The 20,945-nt window shown below is 43.8% G+C and overlaps 1 protein-coding gene across 2 annotated transcripts in view; it reads right to left on the bottom strand.

Annotated features, from left to right (window-relative positions):
• The window catches only part of LOC143963677 (CD276 antigen homolog), a 132,619-nt gene that overhangs the window by 17,800 nt on the left and 93,874 nt on the right, over positions 1–20,945 (bottom strand). Inside the window, exon 8 of one of the 2 annotated variants that reach the window (XM_077473388.1) lies at positions 4,263–4,281. The exons of the other annotated variant lie outside the window; for it this stretch is intronic. The gene's annotated coding sequence lies outside the window, so the exon portion shown is untranslated. Of the gene's footprint in view, positions 1–4,262; positions 4,282–20,945 lie in introns of those variants that run through there. 2 annotated transcript variants of the gene reach the window in all.

The raw sequence follows: 20,945 nt of genomic DNA, 5'->3' as shown, positions 1-20,945 counted from the left end.
GTGTCTCAAGAAATGAGATACACCTGATGTACTGAAGGCCTGATCAGATGTGATCAATTTTCAGCGATTGGCACCATAGTTTGTAGACTCTATAACTTTCACAAAGACCAAATAATATACACTAATGTGGGTTATTTTTACCAAAGATATGTAGCAGTATAAATTCTGGCCAAAATGTATGAAGAAACAATTATTAATTAGCAACATTTTATGACACAAACAAAGAAAAAGGCATTTTTTTCACAAAATTTACATTTTTTATTTATAGCACAAAAAATAAAAAACCCACTAGGGATTAAATACCACAAAAAGAAAGCTCTATTTGTGTGGAAAAAAGGACACAAGTTTGATATGTGTACAGTGTTGCATGACTGAGTAATGTCATTCAAACTGGGAGAGCGCTGACAGCTGAAAATTGGTCTGGTCAGGAAGGGGGTGTAAGTGCACTGTATTGAGGTGGTTAAAGACCTTTGTAGAACTTATTAGCTCAAACTGGAAGAATCAGAAGGATGATCATACAGTTCCTTGAAAAAGTATTCACACCCCTTGACATTTTTCACATTTTGTCATGTTACAACCAAAAACGTAAATGTGTTTTATTGGGATTTTTTATGTGATAGAAGTGGAAGAAAAATGATAAGTGGTTTTCAATTTTTTTTTACAAATAAAAAAGTCTTATGTGCATTTGTATTTAGCCCCCTTTACTCTGATACCCTTAACTGAAATCTAGTGGAACCAATTGCCTTCAGAAGTCACGTCACACTTTTCACATATTTATTTGTAAAACATTTTGAAAACCATTTATCATTTTCCTTCCACGTCACAATTCTGTGCCACTTTGTGTTGGTCTATCACATAAAATCCCAATAAAATACATTTACGTTTTTGGTTGTAACATGACAAAATTAGGAAGATTTCAAGGGGTATGAAGACTTTTTCAAGGCACTGTATATACACACAAGGGTTAAAAATATCAATGACTACCTAGTTAGTCACTGACCTAGAACAAGTGTGTGTATGTCAGTGTATCCTGGCACTTAGCTTGCTGAATGCTTATTATGTCAAATAAGGTCAGTAAGCCACTAAATATCACAGTAAAGAAAAAAACAATAGCTATGGAGCTTTCATCTTCAGACCTGTATTTGCAATGACAGCTCTCATATTTCTATTCTGATTGGTTCCTTTTACACAATAGCACACTCACAAATATAATGTATATTAAGAAAATATAGCTAGATCAACACAGATATTGAGTGATTCTCAATAACCGGAAAAGGCTGCCGCCCTTATGGTTCTATAACAGGATGCATTATTTTAGTTTATTGTGTACCACAGAAAAAGTAAGCTTTCATTGTGAGAGTTGCTGAATGCTGCAACTCATCTGATTTACAGATGAACTTCAGCCTGTCTCTTCTCTCTTACCTGGGTTATCATCAAAACACAGACATGTCCAGCAAATTCAACATTGTCTCGCTGCAATACACCAAAGGCAAATGCGTGTGTAGTCCTGCACCACCATCTTCTTTGCTGACCACATCAGGAGCTAGCTGTTTCTTCCAGGTTCTTTTAGCACAGCGGTGCATGCACATTGATCCCCCCTGGAGCCTCCTGGGATGCATGACATGAATATCCAGCTTGACTTCAGGCAACTGGAGACTTCATTCCCACCTCAGAAAGAAGAGCAGAAGCTTGGGGTGCACTGCCTAAAAGAAGAAATTCCCCCCTCAAAAACAATGTTATTTGTGATCTCCTGAAAGGAGGTTAAAGAAGTAATATTCCTTAATGAAGAAAATTAGATTAAGGCTAGGTTACCACTATTGCGGCCCCAAAGTAAATTTTTTGATGCGATGTAATGTGACTGGTGAGAACCATGGGAGAACAAGTTGCACCGAAGTTGGAACAAAATAGTACAAAAGACTTTTTTTTGAGTCGCTCCAATTAGAAGGGAGACCATTGAAGTACATGGATTTTGACGTGTTATGCGACTTCACGTGTCAAATTGCACAACTCACAGTAGTGGGAACCAAGCCTAAAGGTCCACTTCAAAGTGAAATTGAACACTCAATATATACAGGTGTTTGTGATCTTTCATGGGAAAACTTGTTTTTTGCAAAGCACATAGATCTGTATAGCAACATTTGTTTTGGAGACATCCAAGAGTATAAGAAAATATTCAGAGAAAGATCTCTTTTGCACTCAATATGCATAATCTTTAGTGATAACTATTGGAACCTCAAGTACTGTATGTGCTGAAATAGCAAGGAATTAAACAGCCCCCCTCCCCCCACCTCTTTCCAGAAATCAAAAATGTTAAAAAATGGGAGGTGGGAAAATATATTTTTTTACTGAGTGCAGTGTGGTTCTTAAATGCACTGTCCATGTGTCATCATAGGACCACCCAGAAGACCTGGAAAAGGCAGAAGCCATCAGCAAAGAACATAGCGTTGCAGGACCCAGCGTGACGTGTCATTGGGTGCATTGCAGCAGAACGACACGGGATTTGCTGGACATGTGAGTATGTGTTTTGCTGATAGCCCACTCAACTAAGTATGAGGAAAACAAAAAAAAAAAAAAAACACTTGTGGGGTGAAGTTCCTCTCTAACTAAAACAGAGGCTTATAAATAGAGCACCACACACCTACTGTGAAATCTGGTGCCATTGTGCAGCCACAGAATATATCATTTTATATCTGGGAACACTATATTTTACTGATCAAATCTCAGCCCACCTTCTTTATTACAAATAAGTTTAGGTAAAAAAATCTATACATACACAGAAGACTGTCATTCTCTTTAGGCATTTATAATATTCTTAGCTATGCCCCTTGATCTATAGTGTCAGGTTTGAAATTATCATAAAATTACAGAAAGATGTAATAGTCTAAGCACTTGGAAAGACAGACTTATGCCGCGTACACACGATCAGACTATTCGGCGGACTTGGTCCGGCAGACCAGAGTCCGCTAGACAATCCACCCTTGTGTGGACTCCGGCTGACTTTTTCTTTCCAAAAGTCCGGCGGACTTAGAAAGAAGTTTTGACTCAAAATTGTCCACCAGACTCGGCGGCCCGGAGGGGGACAAGACCCCCGAAGTTGGAAGAAGAGGCGGCGGCGGCGACAGAAGACCGGGCCACTGCTAGTAAAAGCGATGGAAGAAGAAAGCGGAGGGCCCGGCAAGAAGACCCGAAGAGGGGAACAATACCCCCAATGTCGGAAGAAGACCCCCCGGATGGCGGCGGCAAAGAAGAAGAAAGCCAGGCTCCTCCGCTAGTAAAAGAGCTAGCAGAAGATAGCGGAGGAGTCCGGCGAGAAGAGTTGGAGGAGTCCAAGACGGAAGAAGACCCCCAGAGCTGTGCAATAAATTATTTTAAAAACGTTTTTATCTTTACACATTTTTTCACCAGGTGAATGGGTAGGGGTACATGGTACCCCAATACTCATTCACATAGGGTGGGGGCCAGTATCTGGGGGCCCCCTTATTAAAGGGGGCTCCCAGATTCCGATAAGCCCCCCTGCCCGCAGACCCCGACAACCAACGGCTAGGGTTGTCGGGAAGAGGCCCTTGTCCTCATCAACATGGGGACAAGGTGCTTTGGGGTGGGGGGCCGCAGGGCCCCCCTTCCCCAAAGCCCCCCACATGTTGAGGGCATGCGGCCTGGTACGGCTCGGGGGGGTGCTCGCTCGTCCCCACCCCCTTTCCTGCTGCGTGCTCAGATAAGGGTCTGATATGGACTTGGGGGGGACCCCCATGCTGTTTTTTCGACGTAGTGCTTCACCTTTAAGTCCATACCAGGTGATGGGGCCAGCGAGGTGTCAGTCTTGCTGCGGAAGGCAGCGACATTGACTTCCTTCGCTAGTCCCGTTCACCTGGAGCCACGTTCAAAATGAACGGACTTTCCTCCATGTGTGGGCAAGTCCGTTCATTTCAAAAGTCTGGCAAACTCCCGCCATAGTCCAGTGGTTTGTCCGCCGTGCCTGGTCCGGTCATGTGTGGGCAGGTCCGCTCGTTCAGAAAGTCCGCCGGACCTCCCCTTCAAAGGCCGGCAGTTTTTCTGCTGGACTAAGTCCGCCGGATAGTCCGATCGTGTGTACGCGGCAATAGACAGATAAGGCTACAGACAATGGTAGTTCTAAGGTTCCTTACTTGAAATCATTGCAGAATTTCTCATTCTTAAAATGGGAGGATTCTTTCACTTGACTTGTCATTGCAGATACATAAATGAGAAAGTGCATCTCCTGGAGCTGAGTGAAACTAGAAGGAGGGCCAGCATGACTGGAGCCTGCAGAAGAGGTAGAGGATTAGGATTAGTGGGTGATTTTGATATGCTGCAGTCTGCTTAGCAGATTGAAGAGTTCAAGGCAGAGGGTGTGTCCTGTAGTGGGTAGAGGAGGGTGGTGTTTGAAAAGTTGTTTATAAACTGACTATATAATGCATATTCATTATGCCTGTCTAAGGAGCAGGTGGCGCTGTAGCATTATAGTGCATAGTTATGCTATCTATGCTATAACAGTATGTTTGTCTATCCTCTCTCTATGTACTTGGATGCACCTTGTTCCTGTGTTCATGTTTCTCCATTCTGTAAAGACATGCATTAAGCCGTATTACTGCATACAACAAACTTCCAGCATAATTTCAATACTCTGCTAACAGGGGGATTGTGTCACAGCTCAGTCAGAGCTCATCACAGCATCCAACAGTTTTCTCCCTCCCTCCTTACCTTGTTTGTTTTGGTTTGGGGGAGCCTTCTACTTTCCCAAGGTGCTGGGATATTTGTAGTGGGTTTTCAGGTTTTATGTTAGCTTGCCATTCAATTTCTTGGTCCTTTTATTTTCTTGTCAAGCAGCAGGGTATTTGAAGGCAGTGCTGGTTAAATATTGGTGAAAAATAGTGGGTTTGGCCCATCTGAGGTATGGGTGTCCCTTCCTAACTGTGGAAAATTGTGGGTTGGGCCCATCTGAGGTATGAATGTCCCTTCCTAACTGTGGAAAACTGTGGGTTGGGTCCATCTGAGGTATGGGTGTCCCTTCGTAGCAATACAGTGGTAACATCAGGGTATAATTTAGGTTGTATCTGGTACTCCGTAAGTGGGTAATTGCCCCTGAACCGGTGTAGTTGCAGCTGGGAGCCTTTGATTGGGTGGTAGATACAACCTGTGAATCTTAAGTAAATAGGCTCTCCAAGACCTTAGACCTTATTTTCTTGTCATATCAGCAGGCAGGGGGTTTATTGGGTCTTTGAAGACGGTGCTAGTTAAATAATTGTGGAAAATTTTGGGTTGGGCACATCTGAGATATGGGTGTCCCTTCCTAACAATACAGTGGTAACATCGGGGTATTAATTAGGTTGTATCTGGTAGTACGTAAGTGGTTAATTGTCTCTGAGCTGGTGTAGTTGCGGCTGGGGGCCTTTGATTGGGTGGCAGATGCAACTGGTTAGTCGTGAGTATATAGGCCTTCAAAGACCTTAGACTGGGCATAAGCTGGGGTTGGTTTATTTGTTATGCATTAACTGTATTACATGCATTAAACTTGTTTTCTTGTGAATGTTGTATTTAATGGTTTGTAATAAAAGGCTGTTATGGCCATTCGGCTCCAAATTAAATGTGTCGCCTGGTCATTTTTGAAAGGGGGGATTGGTCAAGTGTTTAATGTTTTATAGATAATCGGAGCCTCTACACTGTGCAGGTCCCTCAGTCATGCCCCAATTGGTTAAAGTTATACAAAGTGCAGGGTTTGTTTGTGCTGCTCTTGCCTATTTAAAATGTCCATATTTCCTATTTTAAAAAAAAAGGTATTTTAGAAAGAGACAATCACCTTGCTTAGATATGTACAGTTAGATATTATCGTCTTAGTCCAGTGGAAATCACTTTGGACATTTTTTGTTGTGATTTGTAATGTACTGACCTTGTAGGTTTATAGAATCTAATAGGACAGTCATGTTGTTATATCATGCCATGCCAATGCTCTCTTGTAGTTTGCAATGTAACATCTCTGTGCTGGGGTTATGAAACAAACTAACAGTGTCTGTAATGGATGCAATTCTATTCCCAGCAAGATAACCTGGATCTCTAAACTGTGATTTACCTTGTATAACCTCTGTATATCATGACAGGGAGTTTGAACTATGAAGCAGTGGGTACCTTATTAAATCTGCATGGAATATCTTTGTATTTTTCCAACACACTTTTTTGCTGTGAGCAGTAGGAAAATACCTGAAGCATGATAAGACTTCAACATCTGTAATATTACAAGGGTATGGGCATACCAGACTTTTCAGTCATTCATAAGATACCCTTTGATTTTGTGCCTTAACTACATTCATTCACACGTTAAAATATATATATATATATATATATATATATATACAGTGGTGTGAAAAAGTGTTTGCCCTCTTCCTCATTTCCTGTTCCTTTGCATGTTTGTCACACTTAAGTGTTTCGGAACATCAAACCAATTTAAACAATAGTCAAGGACAACACAAGTAAACACAAAATGCAATTTGTAAATGAAGGTGTTTATTATTAAAGGTGAAAAAAAATCCAAACCATCATGGCCCTGTGTGAAAAAGTGATTGCCCCCTAAACCTAATAACTGGTTGGGCCACCCTTAGCAGCAACAACTGCAACCAAGCATTTGCGATAACGTGCAATGAGGCTTTTACAGCGTCCTGGAGGAATTTTGGCCCACTCATCTTTGCAGAATTGTCCTAATTCAGTTATATTAGAGGGTTTTCGAGCATGAAAGGCCTTTTTAAGGTCATACCACAACATCTCAATAGGATTCAGGTCAGGACTTTGGCTAGGCCACTCCAAAGTCTTCATTTTGTTTTTCTTCAGCCATTCGGTGGTGGACTTGCTGGTGTGTTTAGGATCATTGTCCTGCTGCAGAACCCAAGTTCGTTTCAGCTTGAGTACACGAACAGATGGTCGGACATTCTCCTTCAGGATCTCTTGGTAGACAGCAGAATTCATAGTTCCTTTTATCACGGCAAGTCTTCCAGGTCCTGAAGCAGCAAAACAGCCCCAGACCATCACACTACCACCACCATATTTTACTGTTGGTATAATGTTCTTTTTATGAAATGCAGTGTTCCTTCTACGCCAGATATACTTGGACACACACCTTCCAAAGAGTTCCACTTTTGTCTCATCGGTCCACAGAATGTTGTCCCAAAATTCTTGAGGATCATCAAGATGTGTTGTGGAGAATTTGAGACGAGCTTTGATGTTCTTTTTGCTCAGCAGTGGTTTTCTCCTTGGAACTCTGCCATGCAGGCCATTTTTGCCCAGTCTTTTCCTGATGGTGGAGGCATGAACGCTGACCTTAACTGAGGCAAGTGAGGCCTGCAGTTCCTTGGACGTTGTTGTGGGGTCTTTTGTGACCTCTTGGATGAGTCGTCGCTGCGCTCTTGGGGTAATTTTGGGCGGCCGGCCACTCCTGGGAAGGTTCACCACTGTTCCATGTCTTCGCCATTTGTAGATAATGGCTCTCACTGTGGTTCGCTGGATTCCCAAAGCTTTGGAAATGGCTTTATAACCCTTTCCAGACTGATAGATCTCAATTATTTTCTTTCTCAATTGTTCCTGAATTTCTTTGGGTCTCGGCATGATGTGTAGCTTTTAAGGATCTTCTGGTGGACCTTACTGTGTCAAGCAGCTCCTATTTAAGTGATGCCTTGATTGTGAACAGGTGTGGCAATAATCAGGCCTGGGTGTGGCTAGAGAAATTGAACTCAGGTGTGGACAACCACAGTTATAGTATGTTTTAACAAGGGGGGCAATCACTTTTTCACACAGGGCCATGATGGTTTGGATTTTTTTTCACCTTTAATAATAAACGCCTTCATTTACAAATTGCATTTTGTGTTTACTTGTGTTGTCCTTGACTATTGTTTAAATTGGTTTGATGTTCCGAAACACTTAAGTGTGACAAACATGCAAAGGAACAGGAAATGAAGAAGGGGGCAAACACTTTTTCACACCACTGTATATATATATATATATATATATATCTGTATATATATATATATATATATATATATATATATATATATATATATATATATATATATATACAGTGGAGTTGATTTACTAAAGGAAAATCCACTTTGCACTACCAGTGTACTTGTAAGTGCAGTTGCTGTAGATCTGAGGGGAAGATCTGAAATGAGGGGAAGCTCTGCTGATTTTATCATCCAATCATGTGCAACCTAAAATGCTGTTTTTTTTTCCTTGCATGTCCCCCCTCAGATCTACAAGGACTGCATTTCCAAGTGCACTTATAGTGCAAAGTGGATTTGCCTTTAGTAAATCACCCCCAGTATCTCACAAAAGTCAGTACACCTCTCACATTTTTGTAAATATTTTATTACATCTTTTCATGTGACAACACGGAAGAAGTTACACTTTGCTACAATGTAAAGTAGTACGTGTACAGCCATTAATGTCTAAACCGCTGGCAACAAACGTGAGTACGTCCCTAAGTGAAAATGTCCAAATTGGGCCCAGTGTCAAAAATGTGTGTGGTCACCATTATTTTCCAGCACTGCCTTAACGCTCTTGGGCATGGAGTTCACCAGAGCTTCACAGGTTGCCACTGGAGTCCTCTTCCACTCCTCCATAACGACATTGCAGAGCTGGTAGATGTTAGAGAACTTGCGCTCCTCCACCTGCGATTTGAGGATGTCCCACAGATGCTCAATAGGGTTTAGGTCTGGAGACATGCTTAGCCAGTCCATCATTTTTACCCTCAGCTTCTTTAGCAAGGCAGTTGTCATCTTGGAGATGTGTTTGGGGTCGTTATGCTGGAATACTGCCCTGTGGCCCAGTCTCCGAAGGGAGGGGATCATGCTCTGCTTCAGTATGTCACAGTATATGTTGGCATTCACGGTTCCCTCTAATAACTGTAGCTCCATAGTGCCGGCAGCACTCATGCAGCCCCAGACCATGACAATCCCACCACCTAGCTTGACTGTAGGCAAGACACACCTATCTTGTACTCCTCATCTGGTTGCCGCCACACACGCTTGACACCATCTGAACCAAATAAGTTTAACTTGATCTCATCAGACCACAGGACATGGTTCGAGTAATCCATGTCCTTAGTCTGCTTGTCTTCAGTAAACTGTTTGGCTTTCTTGTGCATCATCTTTAGAAGAGGCTTCTTTCTGGGATGACAGCCATGCAGACCAATTTGATGCAGTGTGCGGCATATGGCCTGAGCACTGACAGGCTGACCCCCATCCCTTCAACCTCCCCCACCACGTGGCAGCTTGGTCTCAGGGTCTTGGCAATCTTCTTATAGCCTAGACCATCTTTATGTAGAGCAACAATTCTTTTTTTCAGATCCTCAGAGAATTCTTTGTCATAAATAGGGATGAGCTTCGTGTTCGAGTCGAACCTATGTTGGTCTCGAACATCCTCCATTCAGCCATTTGGCAAATTCCGAACATTATGGGCCGTTTGCGCCAAATTCGAATGGCGCATCACGGGCCATAATTTCCTGCGGAATCGCAGTGCATTGCTGGCTGATTATTGGCCAAGCATGCACTATGACCCGCATGCTTGGGCAATCACAGTGCCGTCTGTACAGAGAGCTGCAGTTGGCCAAAGCCAGGGTGGCTTTGGCCAATTATGGCTCAGGGGGTTTAATACACGCCCCACACTATATAAGGCCGATTGCACGGAGGCCTTGTGTAGTGTGTTGCGTCGCCGGAGAGAGAGTGTCTTTGAATTTCATTTGAAGCTGTTGCAATCACAGTCGGTGTATTGTGCCACCTGCACAGTGTACACCTAAAGCTACCCCAATATCTGGTGTTCTTCTGATCCTATACCACAGGCAGCTGCTGCAGCAATTACAGTTGGTGTATTGTGCCACCTGCATAGTGTACACCTAAAGCTACCCCAATTGCTGGTGTTCTTCTGATCCTATACCGCAGGCAGCTCCAGTAATTACAGTCAGTGTATTGTGTCATCTGCACAGTGTGCACCTAAAGCTACCCCAATTGCTGGTGTTCTTCAGATCCTATACCACAGGCAGGCAGCTGCAGCAATTACAGTCGGTGTACTGTGTCATCTGCACAGTGTGCACTTAAAGCTACCCCAATTGCTGGTGTTCTCATAGTAATAATACTACAGGCAGGCAGTTGATTCTTCTAGCTGCAGTATAATCAGTATATATTAGACATGTGCATTTGTTTTCGTCCGAATGCATTTTCGTCCGAATTTCAGCTATTTTCGTTTTCATTTTGACAAACGATAACGAAAGCACAGAATCCGAAAAACAAAAGATCCGAGATAAATAAATGCTTTATTTTCGTTTTAGTTGTTACAACAGTTCGATATAGAATAGGAGATTCGACGTGACTCTGACAATAACAATCTGTGTCTATAGAACCTGTGGTCAAATGTGCCTAACCTTACCTCTATTAGTCCAAGATTATATAGAGAAAATATTCGACAGAGAGAAAAGATTCTGCAAGTTACTGTCCTAAAAAGTGTTTGGGGACCCGGGTCCTGCACCAGGGGACATGTATCAATGCAAAAAAAAAGTTTTAAAAACGGCCGTTCGGGCATCCTCATAGAGCATGTACCCAACACGGTGCTCAAACAGTTCGGTGGACTCCTCAGGAGGACATGGTGGGGCTAGGGAAGGAGTGACTGATGCCATTGAGATGAGGGAAGAGGCCGCATTGGCAGCTGCTTTGCCAGTACCCTGAGCCTGGGTGAGAGAGGATGAGGAGGATGAGGATGGCTAGGTCATCCACTCTGCCAAGTCTTCATCATGTTGCGGCTCAACACGTTCAGCTGCCGAAAATAAGGACAAGCGTGTCTCATGGCCAGGTGCTGATGAGGATGCACCGCGTCCACAACCAGCACTGTTGCCTCTAGACACAGAGCCTGCTTGCCCTCTTTTATTGGCTCGTGACTGTCTGCATCTCCTTGTTGGCCTTCCAGACATACTAATGACCTGCAGGGAGATGTAGCTGCACAAAGCTGGGACATATATACTAGACATGTGCAGAGTAAAATATTTTGTTTCGGAATTTCGTTTTCGTCCAAAAAATTAATTTATTTAGTTACTCCCGAAATTCGTTTTTATTTATTTAGTTTTTCGTTCAAAAATTGCATTCGTCCAAAAATCCACATGAATTACAGTCGAATCTGCCTTTGAAGGCTTATGGTGTCTGTCGAATGTATAAAGAAGATTCGACGGAGCTAGTATATAGCATACTTCGTGTGAACTTTAGAACCCTATTAAAGTCTATGGGACTCCAACGTTCAAAATCTAAAGTACTAATTTTAAAGGCTAATATGCAAGTAACTGTCCTAAAAAGTGTTTGGGGACCCGGGTACTTGTGGACAATCTGTTATCGGTACGCCGGAGTCCGATTGTACCAGGCAAATTTCCCTGCCCCAGCTGCTGCACCGTCTAAAGAAGTTCACTCCCAGCCATCCACATGCCCAGCGGTTGAATGCTAGCTTGGCTAAATTGCTAGCACTTTAACTGCTGTCTTTTCAGTTGGTAGACTCTGCCACCTTCCATGAGTTTGTGCAATGTGCGGTTCCTCAGTGGCAGGTTCCCAAACGCCACTTTTTCTCATGGAAGTCGATTCCAGCTCTCTACCGGCATGTGGAAGGCAATGTCCATGCCTCACTGCACAGGGCGGTCAGTGGTAAGGTGCATATTACCGCTGACTCATGGTCCAGCAGGGATGGACAGGGACGTTACCTATCTTTCACGGTGCATTGGGTGACTCTTCTGGCAGCTGGGAAGGATGCAGGACAAGGTGCAGTAATGTTGGAGGTTGTTCCGCCACCACGCCTCCAAAATGCTACTACTGGTGATTGTGACACACCTCTCTCCTTCACCCCCTCCTCTTCTTCTTCCCCCATGGCCTCTTCCTGTGCTTTGTACTCTGAACCAGCAGTGTTCCATAGGCATTCAAGGGGCTATGCAAGTACACAGGCAAAAAGATGGCATGCCGTGCTTGCACTGGTGTACTTGGGGGGCAGGAGCCACACTGGGGCAGATATTCTTTCAGCTCTGCAGGGGCAGGCTGAGAGGTGGTTGAACCACGCCAGTTTAAGCCAGGAATGGTGGTTTGCGACAATGACACCAACCTCCTCTCTACCCCCCCGACAGGGGCAACTGACCCATGTGCCCTGTCTGGCTCACATCCTTAACTTGGTGGTGCAGCGGTTCTTGGTCAGGTACCCAGGCTTACAGGATGTCCTGTGGCTGGCCAGGAAAGTCTGTGTGCATTTCCACCGGTCATATAATGCCAGTGCTCGGCTGGCTGACCTCCAAAAGGAATTGAACCTGCCCAAGAACTGCCTAATCTGTGACATGCCCACCAGGTGGAACTCAACGTTGGCCATGCTGCAGCGGCTGCACATGCAGCAGAGGGCCACCAATGAGTACCTGTGCGACTATGGCACCAGGACAGCATCAAGGGAGCTTGGTTTTTTTCCCCACACCAGTGGGTCATGATCAGGGATGCAGGCACTGTCCTGTCACCATTTGAGGAGGCTACAAGGATGGTGAGCAGTGACAGTGCATGCATCAGTGACACTGTCCCTCTTGTCCACCTGTTGGAGCAGTGTGGAATAATGGACAGGGCACTTGAGGCAGAACAGAGGCAGGAAGAGGAGGATTTCCTTGCCTCTCAAGGCCCCCTTTATCCAGACAGTGTTCCTGCTGGCCTGCCGATCACACAGGAAGAGGATGAGGAGGAGGAGCAGGATTGTGTCAGCATGGAGGTGGAGCCTGGCACTCAGCATCAGCAGCAGTCTTTTAGGGATCATTTACAGTCCCAAGAAACCCGTGGACTTGTACGTGGCTGGGAGGAGGTGGCTGCAGATCATGTCGTCCTTAGTGACCCAGAGGACTTTGGACCGAATGCCTCAGCTAACCTACGCTGCATGGCCTCCCTGATCCTGCAAAGCCTGCGGAAGAATCCTCATATTCATCGGATCAAGGAGAAGGAACATTACTGGCTGGCAACTCTCCTTGATCCACGGTACAAGGGTAAGGTTGCGGACCTTATCTTGCCGTCACAGAGGGAGCAGAGGATGAGACATCTTCGGGAGGCCTTGAAGAAGGGTCTGTGCAACACGTTCCCAGAGACTTGGAGGTTACAAATTCCTGGTCCTGGACAATGTGTTGCTGAGGCTTTGGTCAGTCACAGAAGGAGGGAGCAGTGGAGAAGGTGGCCGTCTGACCGATGCGTTCAGATAATTTTTTAGTCCGCAGCCCCAAGGTACGATTGGTTCCAGCAACCATCGCCAGCGTCTGATTTACATGGTGCAGGAATACCTAGGGGCAAGATCAGACTTGGACAGCTTTACCACCGAAAATCCTCTGGGTTACCGGGTCTTGAGGATGGATCACTGGCCAGAGCTTGCACAGTATACAATTGAGGTACTGGTCTGTCCTGCATCCAGCATTCTTTCGGAATGCACATTCTGTGCTGCTGGAGGCTTTGTAACCGATCACAGGGTGCACCTGTCCACCGACTTGGTTGATCGACTGACCTTCATAAAAATGAATCAGTCTTGGATCACCACCAGCTACCAAGCACCTGAAGGTGATGTAACTGAATTTTTTTTTTTAAATGTCAGATCCCTTTAAGATTTTTGATGCAATACTTTGCAGCAGGGCTCATTCCTGCGCTCCAACTAGAGTATCTGTGAGGGGTTTCAGTGTTGTGGCACCAGTGCTTAAGGTCCAATTTTTCAGCCCCTGTTTAACAGGGGCATGTAATTAAAATTTTTGATGCAATACTTTGCAGCAGGGCACATTCCTGCACTCCAACTAGAGTATCTGTGAGGGGTTGCAGTGTTGTGGCACCAGCACCACTGCCTAAAGGCCCATTTTTTCAGCCTGTTTAACAGGGGCATGTAATTCAAATTTTTGATGCAATATTTTGCAGGAGGGTTCATTGCTGCACTCAGCTACAATATTTGTGATTGGTTGCCGTGTTGTGGCACCAGTGCCTAAGGCCCAGTTTTTCAGCCCCTGTTTTGTAATTACAATTTTTGATACAATACTTTGCAGCAGGGCTCATTCCTGTGCTCCAACTAGAGCAGCCTTTCTCAACCTTTTTAACACAGAGGAACCCTTGAAATAGTTCTCCGGTCTCGGGGAACCCCTGCTAAAAATTAGAGATCTACAACTCGTAATACAATAGTGTGATGGTCAGTGGGAAGAATGGTCCTTACACTTGTAGTCATTGGGACGAATTACCTCCTTGCAAATAGCTAAAAAGATCAATGGTGTCACTGGGAACTTATCTGAGAGGCAGAAATAGCCCAATACTGAAGGAACCCCTAGAGACCTTTGGAGGAACCCTAGTTGAGAATCACTGAACTAGAGTATCTGTGAGGGGTTGCGGTGTCGTGGCACCAGCACCAGTGCCTAAGACCTAATTTTTCTGCCCCTGTTCAACAGGTGCATGTAATTACAATTCTTTATATAATATTTCACAGCAGGGCCCGTTCCAGCGCCCACCAAGAGTAACTGTGAGGACTTACAGTGTTGTGGCACCAGCACCACCACCACCAAAGGCCCAATTTTTCTACCACTGTTCAACAATGGCATGTAATTACAATTCTTGATAAAATAGTTCACAGGCAGGGCATTCCAGCACCCACCAAGAGTCACTTTGAGGGCTTACAGTGTTGTGGCAACACCAACACCTTAGGCCCAAATTTCTGCAGAGCATATAGGGCAGGCCCCTGCTTTTAAACATCCAACTTACAAACGTCTCCTACTTGCAAACGGAAGGAGACAACAGGAAGTGAGATGAAATCTACTCCTAGGAAAGGAAATTCTCTCCTGTAAGAGTTGATATGGGAAAAACGTGTCTCTTTTCCACTGATGCTTTATCCCAATCCTTGTTTTACTAAAAACCCAAAATTTTCTAAAAGCATTGGTCATTGGGACAGAAAGTAAGGTTAAATCTTCTGAAGAGGTGCACAGATGGAAAAAAAAATGTTACAGGGATGATAACCTTTCCCTATGTCTTCCAAAAAGCTTAAAAATAGATTTTTTTACTGCAGCTACACTTTAAAAATGTACCAATTCAAAATTACAAACAGATTCTACTTAACAACAAACTTACAAAGTCCCTGTCTTGTTTGCACCGCCTGTATACTGCTGTTCTGAGTATATAGGGCCTGGGGCCCCACGCCTATCCTTTTTTTAATTTGGGTACGGGGCTCCCCTTAATATCCATACAAGACCCAAAGGGGCTGGTAATGGGCAGAGGGGGTACCCATGCCATTTTTCTCAATGATTTTCATCCATATTGCCGGGACTAGACATTACATTAAAACCGCTAGAAGTTTTAAATGACTTTTTTTCCGTTAGAAATGTCATTTTGTGCAGGGACTGTTCTAAACAAGGGAAACACGTGTCACTTCACAGGCATACTATAGACAAGGGGACCCCCAGATCCCAGCCCCCCCTGCTTGAAATGGTAAGGGGGTACAAAAGTACCCCTACCATTTCACAAAGAAAGTGTAAAAAATTGTTAAATAAGATAAACACACTTTTGTTAAATAAGACAAACACACACAAAGAAAGTGTAAAAAATTGTTAAGACAAACACACTTTTGCAGTGTCTCCTCCGTGGAGACAGAAGATGGATGGATTCGCTGCGCTGATTCAGATCAGCCATTGCTGTACCCCGGAGAGATGATCGTCTGTCTCTGGATAGCAAGAGTGGATTACCACCACTGGAATCTGTTTTTTTATTTTATTTTTATTTTTAATAAAGGAATTTTTCAAAAGTGTGTTTGTCTTATTTAACTATTTTTTAAACTTTCTTTGTGAAATGGTAGGGGTACTTTTGTACCCCCTTACCATTTCAAATGGGGGGGCTGGGATCTGGGGATCCCCTTGTTAAAGGGGGCTTCCCGATTCTGATCAGCCCCCCACCTGCAGACCCCCACTACCACCGGCCAGGGTTGTGGGGATGAGGCCCTTCTCCACATCAACATGGGGACAAGGTGCTTTGAGGGGTCACAGACCCCCAAAGCATCCTCCCACTGTTGAGGGTATGTGGCCTGGTACGGTTCAGGAGGGAGGGGGTCGCTCTCTCGTCCCCCCCTCTTTTCCTGCGGCCTGCCAGGTTGCAGGCTCGGATAAAGGGTCTGGTATGGATTTTTAGGGGGACCCCCACGTAAAAAAATGTTTCATTTGACGCGGGGTTCCCCTTAATATCCATACCAGACCTGAAGGGCCTGCTAATTGAATTTGGGGGACCCCCACGCTTTTTTTTTTTTTTTTTTATCAATGACTTTCAATGAGTGTTCTCTGTATTACGGAGCCGACAATTCATAATAGCTGCGAGTGATTTTAAAGGACTTTTTTTCCTGCATAAATGACACTTTGTGCAGGGACAGTTCTAAGCACCAGAAACATGCGTCCCTTCACAGGCATACTATAGACACCCCCCCAGTACGAAATTTAAAGGAATATTACACTTTTATTGTTTCACTTTAATCATTATTAAAATCACTGCTCCCGAAAAAAACGGCCGTTTTTAAAACTTTTTTTTGCATTGATGCATGTCACCTGGGGCAGGACCCGGGTCCCCAAACACTTTTTAGGACAGTAACTTGCATATTAGCCTTTAAAATTAGCACTTTAGATTTTGAACGTTGGAGTCCCATAGACTTTAATAGGGTTCAAAAGTTCACACAAAGTATGCTATATACTAAGTCCGTCTAATCTTCTTTATACATTCGACAGACACCATAAGCCTTCAAAGACAGATTTGTCCGTAATTCATGTGGATTTTCGGACGAATGCAATTTTTTGAATGAAAAATAAAATAAATAAAAACGAATTTCGGGAGTGACTAAATAAATAAATTTTTCGGACGAAAACGAAATTCCGAAACAAAATATTTTACTCTGCACATGTCTAGTGTTTTTAGGCAGATACACTACTTTTACGTCTGGATGTAGGTCATCAAGATGCTGGGGGTGGCCTAGGGCATTATCAAGCAGGGGGATCAGTTTAACCACTTGACCACTGGGCACTTAAACACCCTTAATAACCAGACCAATTTTCAGCTTTCGGTGCTCTCACATTTTGAATGACAATTACTCAGTCATGCAACACTGGACCTATATGAAATTTTTGTCCTTTTTTTCACACAAATGGAGCTTTCTTTTGGTGGTATTTAATCACCGCTGGATTTTTTTTTTTTTTGTGCTATAAAAGAAAAAATACAGAAAATTCTGTAAAAAAATGAATTTTTCTTCATTTCTGTTATAAAATTTAGCAGATTAGTAATTTTTTCTTTATAAATTTTGGCCAAAATTTATACCACTACATATCTTTGGTAAAAATAAGTACAAATTGGTGGATATTATTTGGTCTTTGTGAAAGTTATAGAGTCCACAAGCTGTGGTGCCAATATCTGAAAATTGATCACACCTGAAGTACTGACGGCCTATTTCAATTCTTGAGACCCTAACATGCCAGAAAAGTACAAATACCCCCCAAATGACCCCTTTTTGGAAAGAAGACATTCCAAGGTATTTAGTAAGAGGCATGATGAGTTTTTTGAAGTTGTCATTTTTTCCCACAATTCTTTGCAAAATCAAGATTTTTTTTACTTTTTTTTTTTTTTCACAAAATTGTCATATTATCAGTTTATTTCTCACACAGCATATGCATACCACAAATTACACCCCAAAACACATTCTGCTATTACTCCCGTGTACGGCGACACCACATGTGTGAGACTTTTACACAGTGCGGCCACATACAGAGGCCCAACATGCAGGGAGCGCCATCAGGCGTTCTGGAGCACCCAGGACAATTCTGACATTTCTCTCCTACATGTAAAAATCATCATTTATTTGCTAGAAAATTACATCGAATCCCAAAACATTATATATGTTTTTTTAGCAAACACCCTGGAGAATACAATGGTGGTCATTGCAACTTTTTATCTCGCACGGTATTTGCGCAGCAATTTTTCGAATGCTTTTTTTTGGAAAAAAAACAGTTTTGTGCTTAAAAAAAAAAAAAACACAGTAAAGTTAGCCCAATTTTTGCATAATGTGAAAGATGAAGTTACACCGAGTAAATCGATACCTAACATGTCACTCTTCAAAATTGCACAGGCTCGTGGAATGGCGCCAAACGTCGCTACTTAAAAATCCCCATAGGCGACGATTTAATTTTTTTTTTACTGGTTATATGTTTTGAGTTACAGAGGAGGTCTAGGGCTAGAATTATTGCTCTCGCTCCAACGTACGCAGCGATACCTCACATGTGTGGTTTGAACACCGTTTTCATATGTGGGCGGGACTTACGTATGTGTTCGCTTCTGCATGCGAGCACATGGGGACAGGGGCGCTTTAAAAAAAATAAAAAAAATTTATTGTTCATTTTACTTTATTTATTTTAGTTTGACATTTTTTTCCCCAAAAATAAATTTTTTGATCACTTTTATTCCTATTACAACGAATGTAAACATCCCTTGTAATAGGAATATGGCATGACAGGTCCTCTTTACAGTGAGATGTGGGGTCAATAAGACCCCGCATCTCACCTCTAAGCTGGGAAGCCTGGAAAAAAAAAAAAAGATTCTGGATTTGATAGTATTGGCGAGTCGGTAGAAGCACCAGAGGGCGGCGGGAGGGGGGGGGTGTCTATGGCTGGGTATTGCAGGGTATCACCGACTATGGCTGGGTATGGCTGGGTATATCAGAGTATGGCTGGGTATCTCAGAGTATGGCGTTGCAGAGTATTGCATTGCAGAGCATTGCAGGATATTGGAGGGTGTTGCAGAGCATTGCAGAGTGTTGCACGGTATTGGCGGGTGTTGCAGAGCATTGCAGAGTGTTGCACGGTATTGGCGGGTGTTGCAGAGCATTGCAGAGTGTTGCAGAGCATTGCAGAGTGTTGCAGGGTATTGGCGGGTGTTGCAGGGCGTTGCAGGGTATTGCAGGGTAATGCAGAGTATTGCAGGGTATTGCAGAGTATTGCAGGGTATTGCAGGGTATTGCAGGGTATTACAGAGTATTGCAGGGTATTGCAGGGTATTGCAGAGTATTGCAGGGTATTGCAGGGTATTGCAGAGTAATGCAGGGTAATGCAGGGTAATGCAGAGTAATGCAGAGTAATGCAGAGTAATGGCAGGGTATTGCAGAGTAATGGCAGGGTAATGCAGAGTATTGCAGTGTAATGCAGACTATTGCAGAATATTGCAGAGTATTGCAGGGTATTGCAGAGTAATGCAGAGTAATGCAGAGTAATGCAGAGTAATGCAGGGTATTGCAGAGTAATGCAGAGTAATGGCAGGGTATTGCAGAGTATTTGCAGGGAATTGAGGGGTTAATTTTCGGTGAGCAGCGATGTGGGCACTGCACATGCAGCCCACATCGCTGCTGACACCGATCTCTTCCCCCTCCGCTGTTCCGATCGGTACAGAGAGGGGGAGGGAGGAACCGGCGTCATAACATGACGCCGGTTTGTTTACAAGTGATCACTCCGTCATTTGACGGAGCGATCACGTGGTAAACGGCCGCGACGAGCGGCCGTTTACCGTGATCCGTGATGCGCCGGGTCCTGTGGACCCGGCGGTCACGGTTGCTCTCGAGTGCGCGCCCCAGGGGGGGGCGCGAGAGCGGAATTCTGGGAGGACGTCATATGACGGCCTCCCACAGTTAAGAAACCGCCCTGAAGCCGTCATTCGGCTATAGGGCGGTTATTAAGTGGTTAAAGAAATATTTCATTTTTTTTTTCATTTTAAGCGTCATTAAAATCAGTGCTCCCGAAAAAACTGCCATTTTTAAAACTTTTTTTTGCATTGATACATGTCCCCTGGGGCAGGAGCTAGGTCCTCAAACCCCTTTTAGGACAATAACTTGCATATTAGCCTTTAAAATTAGCACTTTTGATTTCGGACGTTCGAGACCCATAGACTTTAACAGGGTTTTAAAGTACGCGGCCCTTTCACAGGTTCTAGTGCGAACTGAACCGGGGGGGGGGGGGGGGGTTCGGCTCATCCCTAGTCATGGGGTACCTTGTTGAACTTCCAGTGACCAGTATGCAAGAGTGAGAGCGATAAGACCAAATTTAACACACCTACTCCCTATTCAGACCTGAGACCTTGTAACACTAACGAGTCACATGACACCAGGGAGAGAAAATGGCTAATTGGGCCCAATTTAGACATTTTCACTTAGGGGTGTACTCACTTTTGTTGCCAGCAGTTTAGACATGGATGTGTTGAATTATTTTAAGGGCACAGAAAATATACACTGTTATACAAGGTATACACTCATTACTTTACATTGTAGCAAAGTGTAATTTCTTCAGTGTTGTCACATGAAAAGATATAATATAATATTTACAAAATTGTGAGTGTTGTACTCTTTTGCCAGATACTGTGTGTGTGTATATATACTGTATACATATATATATTGTAATATTGGGGTGATTAAGCTCAATTGGTAGATGCGCGTTTTAGTCTACATCAGGCAGGCGTTTTATGGTTAAGGGCCTGGTAGCCCACGTTTATTATAAGAAAACAAAATATTTAGTTCATCCAGTAATCCCACGCAGGGGTTTAAATTCATTCAGTAGTGATGGACGAACTTCCGACGGGACGTTTCGCGAACGCGAAATGCGAACGGACCCAAACGTTCGCGAAACCGAACGTTCGCCGCGGGCCCCATTGACTTCAATGGGAGGCGAACTTTGCAAACCTTCATGTCGAATTTGCGGCCACGTGGTAATTATTAGGGGGTAAAACGTAGTCCCACCATCTGGACAATGACATAATACATGTATGAGGTGAATTTGGGATCGATAACTACAAGCATTTTTATTTTATTTGGGAAATTGTTCTAACAATTCAGGACTATGGAGCTAATGAAGGCAATGGAGGAGAGGGAAGGTCAGGGACCAGGGT

Source organism: Lithobates pipiens, unplaced genomic scaffold (assembly GCF_037356315.1).
Source record: "Lithobates pipiens isolate NorthernLeopardFrog02 unplaced genomic scaffold, aLitPip1_a1.2 Scaffold_8, whole genome shotgun sequence".
Classification (NCBI taxonomy): domain Eukaryota; kingdom Metazoa; phylum Chordata; class Amphibia; order Anura; family Ranidae; genus Lithobates; species Lithobates pipiens.
This window is presented reverse-complemented; position numbering and strand designations above follow the sequence as displayed.